This window comes from Sciurus vulgaris (genome assembly GCF_902686455.1).
Source record: "Sciurus vulgaris genome assembly, chromosome: 6".
NCBI lineage: Eukaryota > Metazoa > Chordata > Mammalia > Rodentia > Sciuridae > Sciurus > Sciurus vulgaris.
Window position 1 is genome coordinate 78178700 of NC_136466.1, and position 21558 is coordinate 78200257.

General features: G+C 37.0%; 1 long non-coding RNA gene across 1 annotated transcript in view; it reads right to left on the reverse strand.

Annotated features, from left to right (window-relative positions):
- Positions 1–934: 934 nt before the first annotated feature.
- Positions 935–21558, reverse strand: part of LOC306663164 — a 46544-nt gene continuing 25920 nt past the window's right edge. Inside the window, exon 4 of the long non-coding RNA XR_013764384.1 lies at positions 935–2132. This is a non-coding gene — a long non-coding RNA (uncharacterized lncRNA). The remainder of the gene's footprint in view (positions 2133–21558) is intronic.

Consider the following 21558-nt stretch of genomic DNA (forward strand, 5'->3'; position numbering starts at 1 on the left):
TCTACTATCCTGATAAGGGTGAATCTAGTTGCCAAAGATTGATTTTAAATGTCCCTCAAAGGCCATGTGTTAAAAGATTTACTCCCCAGGGTGGAACTATGGGGAGGTGGAGGAACCACCAAGAGATGGGACTAAATGGGAGGACTTTAGGTAATTGGGAGAATGGTGCTGAAGGGGATCAGAAGACCTGGTTTCTTCCTCTTATTCTCTTTTACTTCCTGGCCATGAAGTGAGCAGTTCTGCTCTGCCACATGCTCCCTGCCATAATGTGTGGCCTTGCCACAAGCCCAAAGTAACAGCACCAATTGATTATGGTCTGGAACATTCAAAACTGTGAACCAAAATAAACCTTTTTTCTTTTTAACTTTCTTACCTCAGATATTTTGTTGTAGTGATGGAAAGCTGACTAACACATGGGCCGACTGTGTTCAGGAAACCAATGAAGGAAGAAGACTTGGAGTATCAGCATTCAGCATTCAGTTTAGTATATGGTCACTTATTGCCCCTGTTTTGGGCATAGAACTCAATGTACCTTCAACTTTGAATGTAACTCCCCTCTCTGCCAGCCCTGGCACTTTCCAATCTATAAACAAACTTGCAAAACCACTCTAGAATTGCTAGACTGCTATACATTCAAAGGTAACTTAATTTCTACAAATTTTGTAAAGTTTATTGGTGTATAAATGTTTATTGGATAGCATAGCAATTCATGGGGTTGAAAATCAGAATTTGAAATAGTTTGATTCTTCTGAAATTCAGTGTGTTCAACTCTAAAATAGAAATGAAGAGTATCCACCTCTTAGTTTTATTGACAGAATTACATGAGTTCAAAAAGTGCTTTAAACACTGCATAATATCTAATAAGTACCAAATAAGTATTAGGAATTAGAATTAAAATGCAAATCAACATATTGACATTAAATATTTTCAAGTACAGATCCTTAAGATAACTTTTATATAGTATTTATACAATCTAATTGCCTTACATACCACTGAAAAAATTAACCTTCAAAAAAATTGGCACTCATGTAGGAAATTTTAAAGACATTTATAACAATTTCCAGTTGGCATTTATTTACTTTCAACTTAAAACTCTGTGAATATGATTTAAGGAAACTAGTATGTTATTAACAACAAATTAAGCCACATGCAATACTTCCTCCATTCTTGGTGACTCATATTTTAAACAATTACCTGTTCTTTTAGTAATTAAAGCCAATCAACGTTTTTGCCTTTCTGCTATCAAAATGAATTCCTTTTTATGTCTTATTGCTTAATTACAGGATATAAATCTTCCCTGCTGATAAAAATGTTTCACCACTTGAAAACCAACATTGCTTTATCTCTTTCCCATTTTCTGGTTGAAAGTTGCCTTTTTATAGCATGAAGCAAGAGTGACATCTGGTGATCAATAAGTTTATCACATATAACTATGCCCTTGGAATTATTCTATTTATGTTTTAAGGCTTTTGTTTAAAAACTGAAAATTTCTGGTACATACTTCACATTTTACAAGCTCCAAAAGTTGTTTTTATATGAAACTTGTAGAAGATTACAAAAGTAATGAGCGATGTTCTCTGCAATGAAAATTAGAGAATATTTATTTCAAAAGTCAAAAATATGGCAATTATATTTATCTTATTTAATAGGTAGGAGAGATAAAACCTCCTTTTGACACTAAAAAATGAAAGCATATTAATTAATTCTGAAAATATGTGGATTTTGCAGAAGATTCTTCCCCTAAATCATTTTTTTAAATCCAACAACAAAGAAGACAAAGTATTAAGACAATATTATCAACACTGAACAAAGGGAACATAATTGCTTTATCTACAGATTTCACAAGATCTCAATAAAGAATAATTCAATTTAGACCTAAATAAAGATAAATATCAGGAATCAAAAGAGAACTTTCTTTTTGGAAAGGTCAAGGTCATATGGCAAAACATTGCAAAAAAATTTCTTTGGTGTTATCCTGTTTGGAAGTTTTAGAATTGATGACAGAAGAATACTAGGAAAAAGAGATGGTGAGCCATGCACGGCAGCCTGTAGTCCCAGCTACTCTGGAGGCTGAAGAGCAGAATCACTTGACATCAGGAGTCTGAGGCCAGCATGGGCAACACAGTGAGACCCTGTTGAGAGAGAAAGAGAGAGACTATGAGATATGAGAAATACAGTATATTCCAGAGCCCTTTTAGTCAACATTCCAAAGCAGGAAGGAGAAGGAAGGAGATACAGTGGAGGTATTCCTGAACCACCACAAAGTGTAGGATGGAAGGGCACAATTCCTGGACCACCATGTTATTGTTGTTTAGTGATAGTGGCAAATAAAGGCAGATAAGTGCAGGAATATAGGTGCAGATATTCACATGCACATGCACAACAAAAATGTGCGGCTCATTCATCCTGAAAAGAAAAACAAAACACACCGTGGTTAAATACATCCTCACAACTGTTTAGGAACCATCACGGACTCAATTTAGTTAGATTACGATATAGGAATTTCAGCAGAATTATGAGGAGAGAGACCAGAGATGAATTTCCCAGGGCTGGAGTTGTGGCTCAGGGGTATAGTGCTTGCCTGGCATGTGTGAGGCATGGAGTTTGATTCTCAGCATAATTAATTAAAGGCCCATCAACAACTAAAAAAAAAATTCCCTAAATGCAGTTGAACATCTACATAGCTTTCTTCCTGCCCATCACATGTAGCTGCATAATTGGGCAGAGAATACAAATCAACATATAGTCCACTTTGAGATCCAAGTGAAGACTCAAGTAGTACCCAAAGAAATAAAATAATAATAATAATAATAAAGTTAAAAGAAGCCATTATTGAATGCTTTGGAAAATACAGAGGAAAATGACAAAGACATGAAGATAACTTAGAAAAAAGATAATAGAAGGATGACAGAAGGCCAAAATATAAATGATGGCATAAATAGAAGGATAGACCCTATGAAATAAAAACAAACAAAACTTTTATGAAATTAAAGTATCTGAATCTACAGTTTTAAATAATCATTGAATTCCAGATAAAACTTGGTACAACTGGAATAAACTGCTCCACAAAATCGTGTATAAACATGGTTAATATCTTATTTGTTTAATTATTCCTTTCACTAACTACTTTATTAGCAGGAAGTTTAGTAGCTCCCTTTCGAATCTCTGTCCTCTTACAGATCTATCCATGAATTCTTCAGGCTATTACAATTCACAAAAGATCAGAAGAAGGATACACCAGCTTCTGTGGCTATGTCAAAATAGAACTGTACCATGACTTACTCATTCCCATCATAAGGGCAATCTAACAGTTTTTTGAAAATCATTCCTTTAGGCACACAAAACAGTAAAAATGTGACAAGTAAAAAAAATCAATGGATGCTAAAATGAATAGAGAAAATATAACGAGAAATATACTTTAAGATATTTAGTAATTGAAAAGACAAAAGTACAAAATTTACATTAAACACACTCTGCAGACACCATTTTAATCAAGTGACCAAAATTAATGTCATTACCAATATATCATGTACATCATGATACAATGCACTAAAGCAATAGTTCATTTCTGTGGGTTTTGCCAAAAATGCAAATTCAAATCTAATTGTGCATAATGAAATACTGAACAAATCTAAACTTAGGAAAGTCTAAAAATTAACTAGTCTATAAGAACTCTTCAAATATGTTCAAGGTCATGAAGGACAAAGGAAGACTGAGGAAATGCCAAGTTAGAAGAGATGAAGAAAATACAACTAAATGCAATGTGCATCCTAGAAGAGAAAAAACACTAATGAAGAAACTGACAAAATTTAAACAATTTTGTAATTTAGTCTAGATTGTTTCATTGTTAATTTCCTTTTGATAATTATGATGATATAAGATGTTAACACTGAGGCAAGCTAGATGAAAGATATATGCAAATTTTATGTACTATTTTTTGCAACTCTTATATAAGCCTAGAATTATTTAAAAATAAAAGCATTATTTTCAAGTTCATATAATTCATTAATTTTGACACATATCCCTGCCCCAGACTCATTGTCCTTTGGAAGGGAATGATCCATTCCCTCAGTGCTGACCCAGTCAAGTCTGTCTTATCCTTGTTCTCCTGTAGAGAAGCTTTTGGTGCTTTCCATGTTTCATATACAGCTATATCCCAGAATTTCTTTTTTATTATTATTTTTCATTGTAGATAGACATAATACCTTTATTTGATTTATTTATTTTTATGTGGTGCTAAGGATAGAATCCAGTGCCTCATTCCTGCTAGGCAAGCACTCTACTACTGAGCCACAACCACAGCCTTATATTCCAGAATTTCTGTTAGGCCAAGAAGTACTGGGGCAGGACTGGTTTATGGTTTTGATCTCCTCATGATATTAAAACCATATCTAACTTTTCATCACAGAGAATAATCCAAAGGGCAAGCAGTATTTTTTATTCTTAATTATGAGAGGTCTAATTATTCCCCTTTCCCTAAATTATTCTCCACTACTTCATTGACCCAGATAGAGCTGACATTGTTGATCCCTTGTCCCATCTCCCCTTAACCCAATAAGTTTGCTTGCACCTAAGGTAGAGTGTTTCAGCATGTTAAGGTTCCTACCTCCAAGGCCTCTTCTCACTTTTTTGCCTGTGATCTCCTTTTGGCATTAAATGCACTTAGTCCTTGCCAGCTAGTATAACCTACAGTGTTGGGGCATGAAGGTCCCTGAGGCACAAACAGTAAACAAATAAATGCTCCATCCTCTTCTCCCTATGCTAATGTTCAGAGGTGTTTTCTGTGTGTTCTCTCAGAAGGCCCTTAGGAGGCTTGAATCCCCATGGCCCACAGTAACCACAGTCTCTTTATGTCCTCTTTATTGACTTTCTGCCCCTGCTATCTCACTTTTACCACCTCCTTGCTTATGCTTCTTAGGATCACCTCCTAACAAACTACCTATACCCCAACTATGATACAGTTATATTTAATAATAGAGATAAATGTTCACAAGCTATTCTGAACTGAAATATAAGACATATTAGAAAGTAGCATAACCAGTTTATGTCTAATTAGCATGAGATATGATGTCCCCCACAAGCAACCATGGACATGGTGTTGAAGCTAGAGGGCAGTTGCTGTGTGCCAATGCCAACCCCCAAATTATGGGAGGCAAGACATCTTTGGAGTACATGTAATGTGTATGGAAGAGAGGGAAAAGGGTAGGAAAAGGGATGTTTAGGTCAATAGATGAAAGCCAGAAACCAGAAACAAGTGTGGGCTGGGAGAAGACTTCTTTAGTTCCTTCCTCACGCCATTTCCTAGACAAGCCCATTAGCTATAGCAATGTCTTATGTAGCAACCCTATCCAAGCTTCTGCTGGGGGTATTAGGTAACATTGACTAGTAATAGTCTAGACCATGACTATGTGCTAGAGCTGATAATGATCAGTAAAGCCTTTATTTTCCACTTGTGTTAGTTAGCTTTCCATTACTATGACCAAAATGCCTAACAAGGACAACTTAGAGGAGTAAAAGCTTATTTTGGCTCACAGGATAAGAATTTCAGTCTGTGGCGGATGGATTCCATTACTCTGGGCCCAAGATGAAGCAAAACATCATGGTGGAAGGGTTCAGTGGAGGAATGCTGCTACATTCATGGCACCTCAGAAGAGGGGGAGAGAGAGAGAGAGAAAGAGAAGGGAGAAGAGACAGAGAGAGAGAGAGAGAGAGAGAGAGAGAGAGAGAGAGAGAGAGAGAGAGAGAGATGGGGAGGAGATTAGGGGACATAGGGAAAATTTCAAGGCATGACCCCAGTGACCCACCTCCTCCAGCCAGGCCCCACTTGCCTACAGTTACATCCAGTCATTTCATTCAAACTAGGATGAATTGATTACAGCTCTCACAATCCATTCATTTCAACTGCAAACATTTCTGCTTTGGGAGAACACCTTGTATCCAAACCCTAACACCACTTTCACTACCTTTTTACTTCATCACTGCTCTATCCCAACCCCCGCCTCAATATCCATGGATTAGGCAGTTACAATAGAAGAAGGAAGCATCTGTTCCCCAGATGGTAGGCCTAGGTTGGGGATGGGGATGAGATCAATGCGGAGTGGTTGAACCCAGATTGTTTTATTGTTTTACACAAAATCACTCCTAACTAATCCTGAGTGACATAAGTAAGAGCATGAGTTTTCCTTCCTTTCTTAGATAAAAATTTTCGGTTAAGGGAATCAGACCTGAGGGAATATAAGAAGCTAAAAGGAACAGACCACTAAAGAGTGCAAACAGAATAAAAGAGATTACTTTCATCATTTAAAAAATGTTTTAAAAAATGATAACACATGATTCACATTAATTATAATGATTATTACATGATTAATTTAAGTGCACAGAGGATTCCTAGGCATCAAAGATCTGTGCAAGTGCAATAGGAGGAGCCGAAAGAGAGATGAATACTGTGCAGGTAAGTTTGTGTATCTGAAATTGGGGAAGATGAGGGAGTGTCTTTAATTGTCTATTTCCTATGGTAGGGAATGAGTACGGACAACCACGGCTTCTTTGCCCAGCTTGCTGCAAGCAGCTCCGCAGCCGCTTCTCACTCTTACGGCCTGACCAGCGGGACAAAAGACACGTACACTTCAGAGGTTCATGAAGCAGGTTCCACTTTATTCAAATAACACCCTCAATATATAAGCAGTCTCATTCATAAGCAATTGTAACCAGATATGTCCATCCAATCCTGTTAAAGGTCAAGCGATCACTCACTCAAGCATACATGTAAAGTATATCTGTCCATGCACTAGGCGGCTGAACTGATTATCATGCAGCCAATTGTAAATGCTTCCTGCCCGTTCTCCAGGCATAATCAGGACGCCTTTTGCTCTCTGCCAGTCACCATCTTTAGATGCACGTGGCATAACCCTGGGCCCCGGTTTCGCCCACCACAAATGAGGTAATTGCTAAGCAAAGGGGGAAGTTTGGGAGTGTGCAGCATTGGTAGGGATATAGAGAAGAGATTAGGGAGGTGTGGAAGTTAGAGGAAATAGCCTCGTAGAGACAAGATAGTAAATTGCCCAGGTGAATACAGCAGAACTGAGGTCCACGATCATGAATTTGCGGTGGAGCCAGTCTTCTCTGTTGTATAACTTTTGTCAGTGCTTGGCTGGACTAGTGCACATGTGAACAAGTACACCATTTGTTTTATCTAGTATAAAGGTTTTGCCAGACAATGGACAAAGATATGAAAGGGCAAAAGCATTTAGAGAATTAGTAAAGGTATTATTCAAGTGATAAACCACTGAACTCAAGCTGGAAAAGAGAGAAGTATAGAAAAATGGCTGACAGGGAGAAGATGGAGAGACTAAAATTAATAAAGTGACCAAATTTAATTTTATGCATTTCTATCTATGCAGATTTTTCTACAGCTTATTGGATGAACAAATTATTTTTCCCTTTAGAGAGTTTTTCAAAAATAGATTTTATTGAGGGATCCAAGATGGTGTTCTAGAGGGAGGCTGCATTCCTTGTTGCTCCGCAATGCCGGATTCAAGCAGAGGATATCTGTTTCTCAGTGAGGCAGTTTTTGCTGCTTATCGATCCCCTGCTCTTTACCCCATTTGTCTGCTGTGATCACCTACAATCTGCCACCATATTGAGGCCTCTTTTGAGAGCAGATTGCTCACTGTCAGGCATCTATCATCCGCCATTTGCCTGCCACTCGCCTGTCCATCGCCTGCCTTACCCCTATCCATCACCCAACGCTCGAGGTTCACCTCCCGATCGTCCAACAGCTGCCAGCAGACTGACCACAGACCGCCAGTGGAGAACCAGCTGCCTGCTGCTGCCTGGAAGTTCACTGTTACAGTACCTGCAGGTTTGATTACACGTGGCTGCCGCCATTTTGAGACAACAGCCAGGCCCTGTAGGACCCCTGGCTGGACTGACTGAGTCCTGTCTCCAGGATCCCTCAGCCCGACCAATCACTCCCTGCCTCTGGGGCCCTCACATCAACTGATTGCTCCCTGCCGCCAGGACCCCCAGACTAACTGACTGTGCCCTATCACTGGGACCCCAGACCAACTGATTGCACCTGGCCTCCTGGATCCCACAACCATACCAAACACACCCGACTTCCAGGACCACTGCCGGACCAACTGCATCCTGTCTCCAGTACCTCCAGCTGACCACGTCCACCCCTGAGCTGCAGCTCCCCATTTGCCAACACATTTGGAAGCCAGAGCGGCCATCTTGGATAATCCTGGAAGCCGTAGCTCCGATCTTTGGGTGGGGCAAATCCCATCCTGAGATGCCTTCTGGAGGCTTGAAGCTCATTGTCAGGTACCTCTCATACATCAGGCTACTGAACACTGGGAGGTTTCATTAGTATATGACTGTTGTACAGTAGATTTTCTTTTTTATCCTTTTTTAAAAAAAATTTAAGTTTTTATTTCTTTACATTTCTTGCTTTCTTTTCCTTCTGTTTACCTGTTCCCTCAGAGTCACTTTCTCCCTTATTTACATGATGTTATTGTCCCCATAGGGGCTATTTGGTCTAGGATTGCATAGTATCTGATTTGGGCACTGCTAATATTGATCTCCCCTTAAAGAAAGGGTTTTGGAAACCTATAGGGCCACTATAAGCCTATAGGGGGAAATCTGCAATACCCCAGATCTGCAGCGCTAGAGGGGAAGATACATGAACAACATGAAAAAACAAGGGAAGAAAAAGATCCAAACAAATATAGATTCTATAATAATAGAATCCAATGACAGTATGTTAGAAGAAATGTCAGAAAAGGACTTCAGATTATACATGATTAAGATGATTCACGAAGCAAAGGATGAGATAAGAGAGCAAATGCAGGCAATGAATGATAATACCAATAAGCTGACAGAGCAACTGCAGGAAGCAAAAGATCATTTCAACAAAGAGATAGAGATTCTCAAAAAAACAACAAACGGAAATCCTTGAAATGAAGGAGACAATAAACCAAATAAAAAACTCAATGGAAAGCATCACCAACAGACTAGACCACTTGGAAGACAGAACCTCAGACAATGAAGACAAAATATTTAACCTTGAAAATAAAGTGGACCAAGCAGAGAAGATGGTAAGAAATCATGCACAGAATCTCCAAGAACTATGGGACATCATGAAAAGACCAAATTTAAGAATTACTGGGATTGAGGAAGGCACAGAGATACAAACCAAAGGAATGAACAACCAATTCAATGAAATAATGTCAGAAAATTTCCCAAACCTGAAGAATGAAATGGAAAATCAAATACAAGAGGCTTACGGAACACCAAATGCACAGAATCACAACAGATCCACACCAAGGCACATTATAATGAAAATGCCTAACATTCAAAATAAAGATAGGATTTTGAAGGCCATGAGAGAAAAGCATCAGATTACATTTAGGGGGAGACCAATACGGATAGCAGCAGACTTCTCAACCCATACTCTAAAAGTTAGAAGGGCTTGGACCAACATATTTCAAGCTCTGAAAGAACATGGTTGCCAACCAAAAATCCTATACCCAGCAAAACTAACCTTCAGATTTGAAGATGAAATAAAATTCTTCCATGATAAACAAAAGTTAAAAGAATTTACAAATAGAAAGCCTGCGCTACAGAATGTTCTCAACAAAATATTCCATGAGGAGGAAATGAAAAACAACAATGTAGGTCAGCAAAGGGAGGAACTACCTTAGAGAAAAACCACTCAAAGGAGAAACCAAGCCAACTTAAAAACCAAAAATAAGCCAAATGACTGGGAATACAAATCATTTCTCAATAATAACCCTGAACGTTAATGGCCTAAACTCATCAATCAAAAGACATAGACTGGCAGAATGGATTAAAAACAAAGACCCAGCAATATGCTGCCTGCAAGAGACTCATCTCATAGAAAAAGACATCCACAGACTAAAGGTGAAAGGATGGGAAAAAACCTACCACGCACATGGACCCAGTAAAAAAGTGGGGGTTTCCATCTTTATATCAGATAAAGTGGACTTCAAGCCAAAGTTAGTCAGAAGGGATAAAGAAGGACATTTCATACTGCTTAAGGGAACCATAAATCAGGAAGACATAATGATAGTAAATATTTATGCCCCAAACAATGGTGCATCCCTGTACATCAAACATATCCTTCTCAATTTCAAGAATCACATAAACCACAACACAATAATTCTGGGTTACTTTAACACACTGCTGTCACCACTAGATAGATCTTCCAAACAAAATCCAACCAAAGAAACCATAGAACTCAATAACACAATCAAGAACCTAGACTTAATAGACATATATAGAATATTCCATCCATCAGTGAGCAGATACACTTTCTTCTCAGCAGCACATGGAACCTTCTTGAAAATAGACCATATGTTATGCCACAAAGCAGCCCTTAGGAAATGCAAAAAAATAGAGATACTGCCTTGTGTTCTATCAGATCATAATGGACTGAGAGTAGAAATCAATGACAAAGTAAAAAAAGTAAATTACTCCAACACTTGGAGACTAAATAATATGCTATTGAATGAAACATGGATAACAAAAAACATCAGGGAGGAGATTAAAAAATTCTTAGAGGTCAGTGAGAATGATGATACAACATATCAAAATCTCTGGGACACTATGAAAGCGGTACTAAGAGGAAAATTCATTGCATGGAGCACATTCCAGCAAAGAATGAAAAGTCAACAATTAAATGACCTAACATTACAGCTCAAAGCCATAGAAAAAGAAGAACAGAATAACAGCAAAAGTAGTAGAAGACAGGAAATAATTAAAATCAGAGCTGAAATCAATGAAATTGAAACAAAAGAAACTATTCAAAAAATTGACATAACAAAAAGTTGGTTCTTTGAGAAAGTAAACAAAATAGATAAACCCTTAGCCACACTAACAAAGAGAAGGAGAGAGAAGACTCAAATTACTAAAATACAATGATGCAAATGTATGTTCTGTATCTCAGACACCACTGAGATACAGAACATAATGAGAAGCTACTTTGAAAATCTGTATTCCAACAAAATAGAAAGTACCGAAGACATTGGCAAATTTCTAGAGATACATGCTCCTCCCAAACTGAACCAGGAGGACATACACGATTTAAACAGATCAATATCAAGCAATGAAATAGAAGAAGCCATTAAAAAATCTACCATCCAAGAAAAGCCCAGGACCAGACAGATTCTCAGCCGAGTTCTACAAGACCTTCAAAGAAGAACTCATTCCAATACTTCTCAAAGTATTCCAGGAAATAGAAAAGGAGGGTACCCTACCGAACTCATTCTATGAAGCTAATATCACCCTCATACCCAAACCAGGAAAAGACACATCAAGGAAACAAAATTTTAGACCAATATCCTTGATGAATATAGATGCTAAGATCCTTAACAAAATATTGGCAAACCGTATCCAAAAACATATTAAGAAAATTGTGCACCACAATCAATTGGGGTTCATTCCTGGAATGCAAGGATGGTTTAACATCCATAAATCAATAAACGTAATCCATCATGTCAATAGACTTAAGGATAAGAATCATATGGTTATTTCAATTGACGCAGAAAAAGCATTTGACAATATACAACACCCCTTCATGCTGAAAACACTAGAAAAAATAGGGATAGTAGGAACATACCTGAACATTGTAAAGGCTATTTATGCTAAGCTCATGGCCAACATCATTCTTAATGGAGAAAAACTGAAACCATTCCCTTTAAAAACAGGAACAAGACAGGGATGTCCTCTTTCACCACTTCTATTCAACATTGTCCTCGAAACTCTAGCCAGAGCAATTAGGCAGACTAAAGAAATTAAAGGGATACGAATAGGAAAAGAGGAACTTAAGCTGTCACTCTTTGTGGATGACATGATTCTATATTTAGAGGATCCAAAAACCTCCTCCAGAAAACTTCTAGACCTCATCAATGAATTCAGCAAAATAGCAGGCTATAAAATCAACATGCATAAATCTCCAGCATTTTTATACGCAAGCGATGAAACAGCTGAAAGGGAAATGAGGAAAACAACTCCATTTGCAATAGCCTCAAAAAAAATAAAATACTTGGGTATCAATCTAACCAAAGAGGTAAAAGATATCTACAATGAAAACTACAAAACACTGAAGAAAGAAATTAAGGAAGACCTTAGAAGATGGAAAGATCTCCCATGTTCTTGGATAGGCAGAATTAATATTGTCAAAATGGCCATACTACCAAAAGTGCTATACAGATTCAATGCAATTCCAATTAAAATCCCAATGACGTACCTCACAGAAATAGAGCAAGCAATCATGAAATTCATCTGGAAGAATAAGAAATCCAGAATAGCTAAAGCAATCCTTAGCAGGAAGAATGAAACAGAGGGTATCGTAATACCAGATCTTCAACTATACTACAAAGCAATAGTAACAAAAACAGCATGGTATTGGCACCAAAATAGACAGGTAGATCAATGGTACAGAATAGAAGACATGGACCCAAACCCAAATAAATACAATTTTCTAATACTAGACAAAGGGGCCAAAAATATGCAATGGAGAAAAGATAGCCTCTTCAACAAATGGTGCTGGGAGAATTGGAAATCCATATGCAACAGAATGAAACTAAACCCCTATTCTCTCACCCTGCACAAAACTCAACTCACAATGGATCAAGGACCTTGAAATCAGACCAGAGATCCTGCATCTTATAGAAGAAAAAGTAGGTCCAAATCTTCACCTTGTTGGCTTAGGATCAGACTTCCTTAACAGGACTCCCATAGCACAAGAAATAAAAGCAAGAATCAATAACTGGGATAGATTCAAACTAAATAGGTTTCTCTCAGCAAAGAAAACTATCAGCAATGTGAAGAGAGAGCCTACAGAGTGGGAGAATATCTTTGCCTCTCATACTTCAGATAGAGCACTAATTTCCAGAATCTATAAAGAACTCAAAAAACTGTACACCAAGAATACAAATAACCCAATCAACAAATGGGCTACGGAAATGAAGACACTTCACAGAAGAAGATGTACAAGCAATCAATAGATACATGAAAAAATGTTCAACATCTTTAGTAATAAGAGAAATGCAAATCAAAACTACACTAAGGTTCCATCTCACCCCAATTAGAATGGCAATTATCAAGAACACAAGCAACAATAGGTGTTGGAGAGGATATGGGGAAAAAGGTACACTCATACATTGCTGGTGGGACTGCAAATTTCTGCAGCTACTCTGGAAAGCAGTGTGGAGATTACTTAGAAAACTTGGAATGGACCTACCATTTGACCCAGCTATCCCACTCCTTGGCCTATACCCAAAGGACTTAAAATCAGCACACTACAGAGATACAGCCACATCAATGTTCATAGCGGCTCAATTCACAATAGCCAGACTATGGAACCAACCTAGATGCTCTTCAATTGATGAATGGATAAAGAAACTGTGGCATATATATACAATGGAATATTACTCAGCTATAAAGAATAATAAAATTATGGCATTTGCAGGCAAATGGATGAAATTGGAGAATATCATGTTAAGTGAGAGAAGCCAATCTCAAAAATCCAAAAGAGCAATGATCTCACTGATAAGTGGATGATGACACTTAATGGGGGGTTGGAGGGGGACAAGAATGGAGGAAGGAAGGACTGTATAGAGGGAAAAGAGAGGTGGGAGGGGTGGGGGGGAAGGAAAAAAATAATGGAATGAATCAAACATCATTACTCTATGTAAATTTATGAATATGCAAATGGCATGCTGTTACTCCATGTACAAACAGAAACAACATGTATCCCATTTGTTTACAATAAAAATAAATTTTAAAAAATAGATTTTATTTATTTTAAGCTGTTTTTGGTTCATAGCAAAAGTGAGCAGGAATTTAAAGATTTTCCCTGACCTTATATGTATGCATAGCCTGCCTATAATCAGCATCCTCTACCAGCACATTTGTTATAATTGATGAAGAACCTATACTGACATATCAATATTGTCCAAAAGGTACAATTTATATTGGGATTAACTCTTGATGTTGTGAATTCTATGCAGTTGCACAAATGTATTATGATACGTATCTACCATTATAGTATTGCTAGATACAGTGCCTAAAAATCCTCTCTGCTTCATCTCCCTCTCCCTTAATCCCTAGCAACCACTGACCTTTTTATTGTCTTCATTGTTTTGTCTTTTCCAAAGTGTTAGTATTCTAGATTGGGGGCATTCTGACAGGATATGGTGATACCTCATTTTGTTTTACTTTGCATTGCCCTTGCGATATACAATGTGGAACACATTTTCAAATGCTTATTTGTCACCTACTTGTCTTTGATGCAGTGTCTATTAAGGTCTTTGAGCCATTTATTAAATGGGTTGATCGTGGTTTTGTTTTGTTTTCTGCAGAGGATTGACCCAAGGCCTTATGCATGCTAGGTAAATGTTCTATCACTGAGATTCAGCTACCAAACCTGTGTTTTTATTGTTGAATTTTAAGAGTTCTTTGTATATTCTCTCTCTCTATATATATACACACACACACACACACACATTTTGCAAGTTCTCTCAACCTATGGTTTGTCTTTATATTCTCTAGACAGTGTGTTTTGCAGACCAGAAATTTTTAATTTTAATGAAGTCCAACTTTCCTTTACACAGTCACTCTTCCAGTGATTGTGCCTTTGGTGTTGCATCTAAAAAGACTTCTCCAAATCCAAGGTAATCTATATTTTATCCTGTTATCTTCTAAGAATTTTATTGTTTTGTGTTTTACATTTGTGTCAATGATTCATTTTGAGTTAATTTTTGTGATAAGTGTAAGGTCTGGATTCATGTTTTTGCATGTAAATGTCCAGTGTTCCAGCAGGATTTGTTGAAAAGATTTTCCTCTCCATTTATTGACTTTGCTCTTTAGTTAAACACAAGTTGACCATATTCATGGGGGTTTATTTCTTGATTTTCTATTCTGTTCCATTGGTCTATTCATCCATTTATTCACCAAATCTATCTTTTTTTTGGGGGGGGGGGTTCTGGGGATTGAACCCAGGGCCTTGTGTTTGCAAGGTAAGCACTCTACCAACTGAGCTATCTCCCCAGCCCACCAAGTCTGTCTTGATTACTGTAGTTTTATTGTATGTCTTGAAGTTGAGTATTGTCAGTTCTTCAACTTTGTTCTTTTTCTTCAATATTGTGTTGATTATTCTTGTTCTTTTGTCTCTACATATAATTTTTACTATCAACTTGCCGATATATAAAAATTAACTTACTGAGATTTTAATTGGCATGTCATTGAATCCATATAGCACATAGGGAAGAACTGACATTTTGACAGTTTTATCTTGCATTCATGATATGGTCTATCTCTACATTTATTTACTTCTTTGATTTCATTAGAGTTTTGTAATTTTTCACACATAGATATTATACACATTTTGTTAGATTTATACTTAATTCATTTTTGTGGGGGCTAATGTAATGGTATTATGTTTTAAATGTGAAGTGCTACTTGTGAACTGCTGAAAAGCTATTGTCTTTTTAAATTATTCTTGTATCCTGCGAGCATGCTATAATCACTTATTAGTTCCTGGTGGTTTTTTGTTGTTGTTGTTGTTTTGTTTTGTTTTGTTTTTATTGATTATTTCAGATTCTAAACCTTTAAATTCTTATAACACATTACATACTTGTGCATATGTTTAATTTTAATTATCATATATTTTATAGAAATAATGCAGGAGTGAACCAGGCACAGTGGCACACATCTGTAATCCCAGTAGCTTGGGAAGCTGAGACACGAGGATCACAAGTTCAAAGCCAGCCTCAGCAAAAGTGAGACACTAAGCAACTCAGTGAGACTCTGTTTCTAAATAAAATACAAAATAGAACTGGGGATATGGCTCAGTGATCAAGTACCCCTGAGGTCAATCCCTGGTACCCCCCCCAAAAAAATAATGCAGGGGAGAAATAACAAAATTTATTTCTGTAGTAAATTTCTTTAAAAAGTATATAGTAAAATCTTTTGTTTTACAATTGATGAAACCCATGTTTTGTTTCTTAAGTAGATTTCCTTCTCTCCTGAACAGAATAACTATCCTTAGCTGATAATTAATAGGGATTCCATATCTTCAGATATTTGTTCTCAAGGAGATTTTATTAGGGCAGAATCTTATTTTCAAGAAGAAATGACAAAATGAACATTATTCTCTTTCGGAAAGTTTGCTGATTGCACAGTTACCATATTCTAGTCTTTTTCTTGTTGCCAGGTAAAACCTGACATAGTAACAACCTTTTCAGCTGTTATTGTCTGTTCAACAAAGCCAGATGGAGCTACATGACAAAACAAGTCATGTTTCAAATGGTTGTGACAACTTGATGTGACCCTGGAGAGATTTCCCAAACCCTCTTTGGTGACAACTTTATTTGCAGCCAACATGGCATGTTAGGAGAGCCAATCAACTCTGCAGCTGCACATGATTATACTGGTTTAATCCCATGTTGGAATCTGGCCAGTGTACTCTGCTGTCATCTAGTAACAAGTGGAAATACAAACTCAAATTCATGTGCCTGTGAAGAAATAATCACCAGAGGATCTAACTCAGTTGCCATCTTGCTCTACCTCTCATTAAAAGTTTCTTAGTATGTATCTTCAATTCTGTACTATCAATGATTCTTGATCCTGACTATACACATGACAGTAATTTGAAAGAATCACAAAGAGAGATTTTTAAAAACAGTACTACTAGATTTGTACCCTAAACAACCTAAATCAAACATCAAAATCTCTGGAAATTAAGACTTGGGGTGTGTATGTGTGTGTGTGTGTGTGTGTGTATGTGTGTGTGTAATATGAGAGATCATGATTGAAAATCAATTGCCCAACTGGACAAGTTAGCTAAACAAAAGAAAATGATTCTTCTTTCCTTCTAGTTACTTAACCATAAAGCCTAGGATGGATTTTTTTTTTTTAGTGAAATTAATTTATTTGCAAAATCTTTACATTGAAAAAACTCTCTCCTTCAGTCATTTAAATTTAAACACTACAGTACATTTTGGAGACCTGACATTTTGCAAAAGCAATTTCTTCAGTACTTATTTTTCTTCCTCCAGTAATTCCCTTTTACCCTCTGTGATAGTTAATCTAAGTTGTCAACTTGAATGGATTAAGAGATGCCTAAGATTAAGAGGATTCTAAGTGTCTTAATGAGGGTGTTTCTAGGAATGATTGGCACGTGGGGCAGCAAACTGAAGCCAACATCCACCCTAACTGTGGGCAGCACCATCCAATGGTTTGGAGGCTTGAATGGAACAAAAGTTGGAAAAACAAGGAAGCAACAGCAGATGCAAAACTGATTCTTCTTGAGACATTTCTTGATTACTGCTGTCATCATCTAAGGACATCAGACTCTCCCTCCTTCACTTTTCCAAAGCAGACTCTGATCAGTGACTCTCCAGAGAGTTTCTAGGCTTTTGGTCCCTGACTGGGGGCTGCATCATTGATCCCTTTTATTCTGAGGCTCCAGCTTCTTGAACTGAGTAGTTACTGGTTCCTCCAGCTCTCCAACCTGCAGATGGCCATTATGAGACTATACAGCTTCTGGTGGTATAAGCTAATTTAATCAATCCCCTTTTTATAATCATTCATTATATTGGTTCTGTTCCTCTAGAGAACCCTGACATATTTATCTTAATTTTCAAGGTACTAGGAAATCAATTGTTTAGGAAATCTTGTATGAAGACCTTCTCTTTATTCTTTCTTTTACTTTACTTATTTAAAATTGTGTCTACCAACTTCGAAGCCTGATTACTCTTCTAGTAGACAAGCTTAAAAAGTCAGTGATGGGGCTCAGAAAATAGTATAAAATATAATGCCTTGGCATCATGAACATATTAAATTGAAGGAATTTGAGAAAAACATATAAGCAGGAAGGTCTCTCTGAACCTTGTTCCTGAAGTGGGTCATAAAACATAAGTATGTTAATCTTTCTCGAAGCAGATCATTAGACTCTCATTTGAAAGTGCCCTCCTTACACCTAAAGAAAAGGAAGATTCTTATCTCCAAAAACAGAGACACCTAGAAGAATCTGAAAAAGAATCGTTGATATTCCCTCAGTGAATTGCCACTAGATTATACACTTTTTGCCCTATTGTGTTTCTCCACAACTCTCCATTCTTCATGAAACACACTAAAAATAAATAAATAAATAGATAGATAGATAAATAAAATTTTAAAGATTCAGGTTTAACTTTATTTGGGTCTTTATTTCTTCATTTCCTCATGAAGGCTCCCATTTTACATAAAATTGGATAAATTTGTATGTTTTTCTCCTTAATCTTTTTTCCTTAGTTGATTTTTCAGGCCCAACCGGGGATCCTACGAGTGTTGAGGAAAATCTCTCCTCTACTCTGTAGAATTGATATATTCTATACCCTCAAACATCTCAGGAGATTTTTACATAAATTGACCTTTTCTTTCTACTAAAAATATTCTCTTTGCAGGGAATGAAGGGAAGGGAGGGAGAATGGGAATAGGGAAGACAGTAGAATGAATCGGACATTACTTTCCTATGTTCATATATGAATATATGATCAATGTAATTCCATCAGGTACAACCAGAAGAATGGAAAGTTGTACTCCATATATGTATAGTATGTTAAAATACATTCTACTGTAATGTATAACTAAAAAGAATAAAATAAATTCTCTTTGCAGTATCTTATTTTATTTATTTTTTTTGCTTGCAGTTTTTCAAAGGTTGTTCATGGAGTTTCTCTCTTTTCCCCACAAATATTCATATTTCTTCCTAGTCTTGAAGACCCAAGATAGTACGTTTTTAAATAAGTCTTACCATTTTCTTCATTTTAGCTTCAAATAACCTAAAAAGTTTTTGTGAAAATTTTAGGAGTACTGGAGAACAATTTAGAGAATTTTAAAAGAAGTTATTCTTTCCTTGCCAATTTCATAGCCTTAAAAATCTTAGTGGATTTTTCCAAATGAGAGACTTCAAAGTAATTTTATATTTTAACTCCCTATTTTCTCTCTGGGTAGGGTGACTATAAAGACAGTAGCTGTAAATTCCAGATGAGGCTCTGGAGAATTTTTTTAAGAGTCTGTCCCTGAATCTACTTCTTTCTTTCCTACTTAACAAAGCTTTTCCTCCCCTTCCGGACTAGAAAGAGTTTTTAATGAATCTTCCCTCTCAGCCCCCACCTCCTAGTAACCTAGTTTCTAAAGTATGGGTGAATTTTTAAACATAAAAAAATTTCTGGAGCTCATTTCTTCTTTTTCACCTTTAACAGTTACTGACTTCTTGTGAGAAATCTGTTTTCTAATCTTAAAGGCACTGGGGAATTAATTATTGAGGAAGTTTTGCATGAAATTATAGTCTTCTTTCCACTTTGGTTATCCTATTCTTTTGCAAACCTTAACCTGGACAGTGAACTCTGATGAAGAATGGTGTCACACAATGAGACGTGTTGTGGTTTAGATATGAGGTATCCTCTAAAGCTCATGTGTGGGACACGGGGGACAATGCAAGAAAGTTTAGAGGTGAAATGATTGGGTTATGAGAGCCTTAACCTAAACAGTATGAATTCCCTGACAGGGATTAACTGACTATAACAGGTAGAATGTGGCTGGAGGTGGGTGGAAGGGGTTGTGCCCTTGGGGTTTATATTTTGTCTGCGAGGGGAACTTCTCTCTCTACTTCCTGGTACAACGTCTTGAGCCACTTCCCTTCCCCACACCCTTCCATCATGATGTTTTACTTTGCCTCAGACCCTGAGGAATAGGAGTTGTCATCTCTGGGCCGCAACCTCTGAACTTGTGAGTTCCAAAATAAACTTTTCTGTCTTAAAATTGTTCTTGTTAGGTCTTTTTGTCACAGTGACAAGCTGAATAAAACAAGAAGTGTTGACTGAAATAGTTGTGCCTTATGATTGTGAAATTGAGGTATAGATAAAAAAGAATGCAGGTTTGTTGGGGGGGGTTGTTGTTTCATTTTTGTTGTTGTTGTTGTTTTGGTTTTTTGTTTTGTTTTGGTATTGGGGATTGAACCCAGGGGCACTTAACCACTGAGCCACAACCCCAGCCCTTTTTATATTTTATTTAGAGACACAGTCCTGCTCAGTTCCTTAGAGTGTTGCTAAGTTGCTGAGGCTGGCTTTGAACTCACGATCCTCCTGCCTCAGCCTTCTGAGCAACTGAGATTACAGCTGTGCACCCCGACACCTGGCAAGAATGTGGGTTTTAAAAGAATGCAGAGTTCGAGTTTTCTGTCCCAACCATCTATTAACTGCATACTTGTAATTGATTTTCTTGGTCTTTCTCAATCTCACTTTATTCATTACATAGGGAATCATATCTACTCCCACAGAGATCTTGGGATTATTAGATTTTATAATGATAAGTTTCAGGACTTACTATCTCAGTATATGCCACCTGGCATACTGGATATTTTGAACTGTAGGCCTTTAAACAAGTATCAGAAAGAGAAAAGGTCTCTCTGACCTTCCCAGACCCTTCTCTGAAGTACATTATCTCTGAAGATACAGGCACAAAAAGGAACCTGATGCAGAGGACTTGCTAAGCTTCCTCCAGTTATTACCATTGTATCACAATCTTTTTGCTCTGTATTTCTTTACGACTGCCCATTCTTCATTAATATATAAGTCTACTATTTTGAAAATGTTTAACTTTATTTGTTCATTTTCTTATGGAGGTCTTCACTGTAACATAAAAGTCGTATTACAATAAGTTTCTCCTATAACTCAGTTTCCTTTCATAAACATACCAAGGAAAACTTTTCCTCTCTCCTACACTTTCTGAGACCGCAAATGATCACCTGGGACACTTCACTCACTCCAGAGCCTGCAGATAAGATCCTCAAAAAACTGACAAAAAATTTCCGGCACAAAAAAAAAAAAAAAAAAAAACTTACAAAAGCTGGTGAAACTTAAAAATTTTTACCAAAGTCAGCTCTCTTGGTCAGTCTGTAGTACCAGATTGAGAAAGGAAGGTAAAACTTCCTTTCCTGATTCAAATTATCAGGAGAAAAACATTCAATTAGTTGGTGACTAATCTAGAATGGGTAGAAGGAAAGTTATTTTTCACTTCCTCTAATAATACACGTAAAAGTGCCTGACAGAGGCCTTGGCACATAGGGAGGTATTCAAAGGAGAAACAACCAGGTCCTAACATCTGAGAACTAACCAGGGTTTTGAGCTAATGACTGCACACTATTACACAGCCCCACTCTTTGACTCTCTTGTCCATGCTTCTATCATCTCGTTATGTACATTCTCTAACATGGTGATTTTTAGTCCTGGCTATATACCAGGATCCCTTAGTGAGATTTATAATAATATTGAAGGAGAGGGCACAGTAACAAATTAAAATAAATTTTTGTGTGGGGGGGTAAGTTTTTATAGTAATTCTATTGTGTAAGTCAGTATGAAGGATCATTGAACTAAATAATTTCATACTAAAGAAAGATATAGAACTTTAAAAAAACTGTCTATTAACAAAAAAAGCCTGCCTATTAATAAATTGTCTATTAACTGAGAAAATATATTTTCAACACAC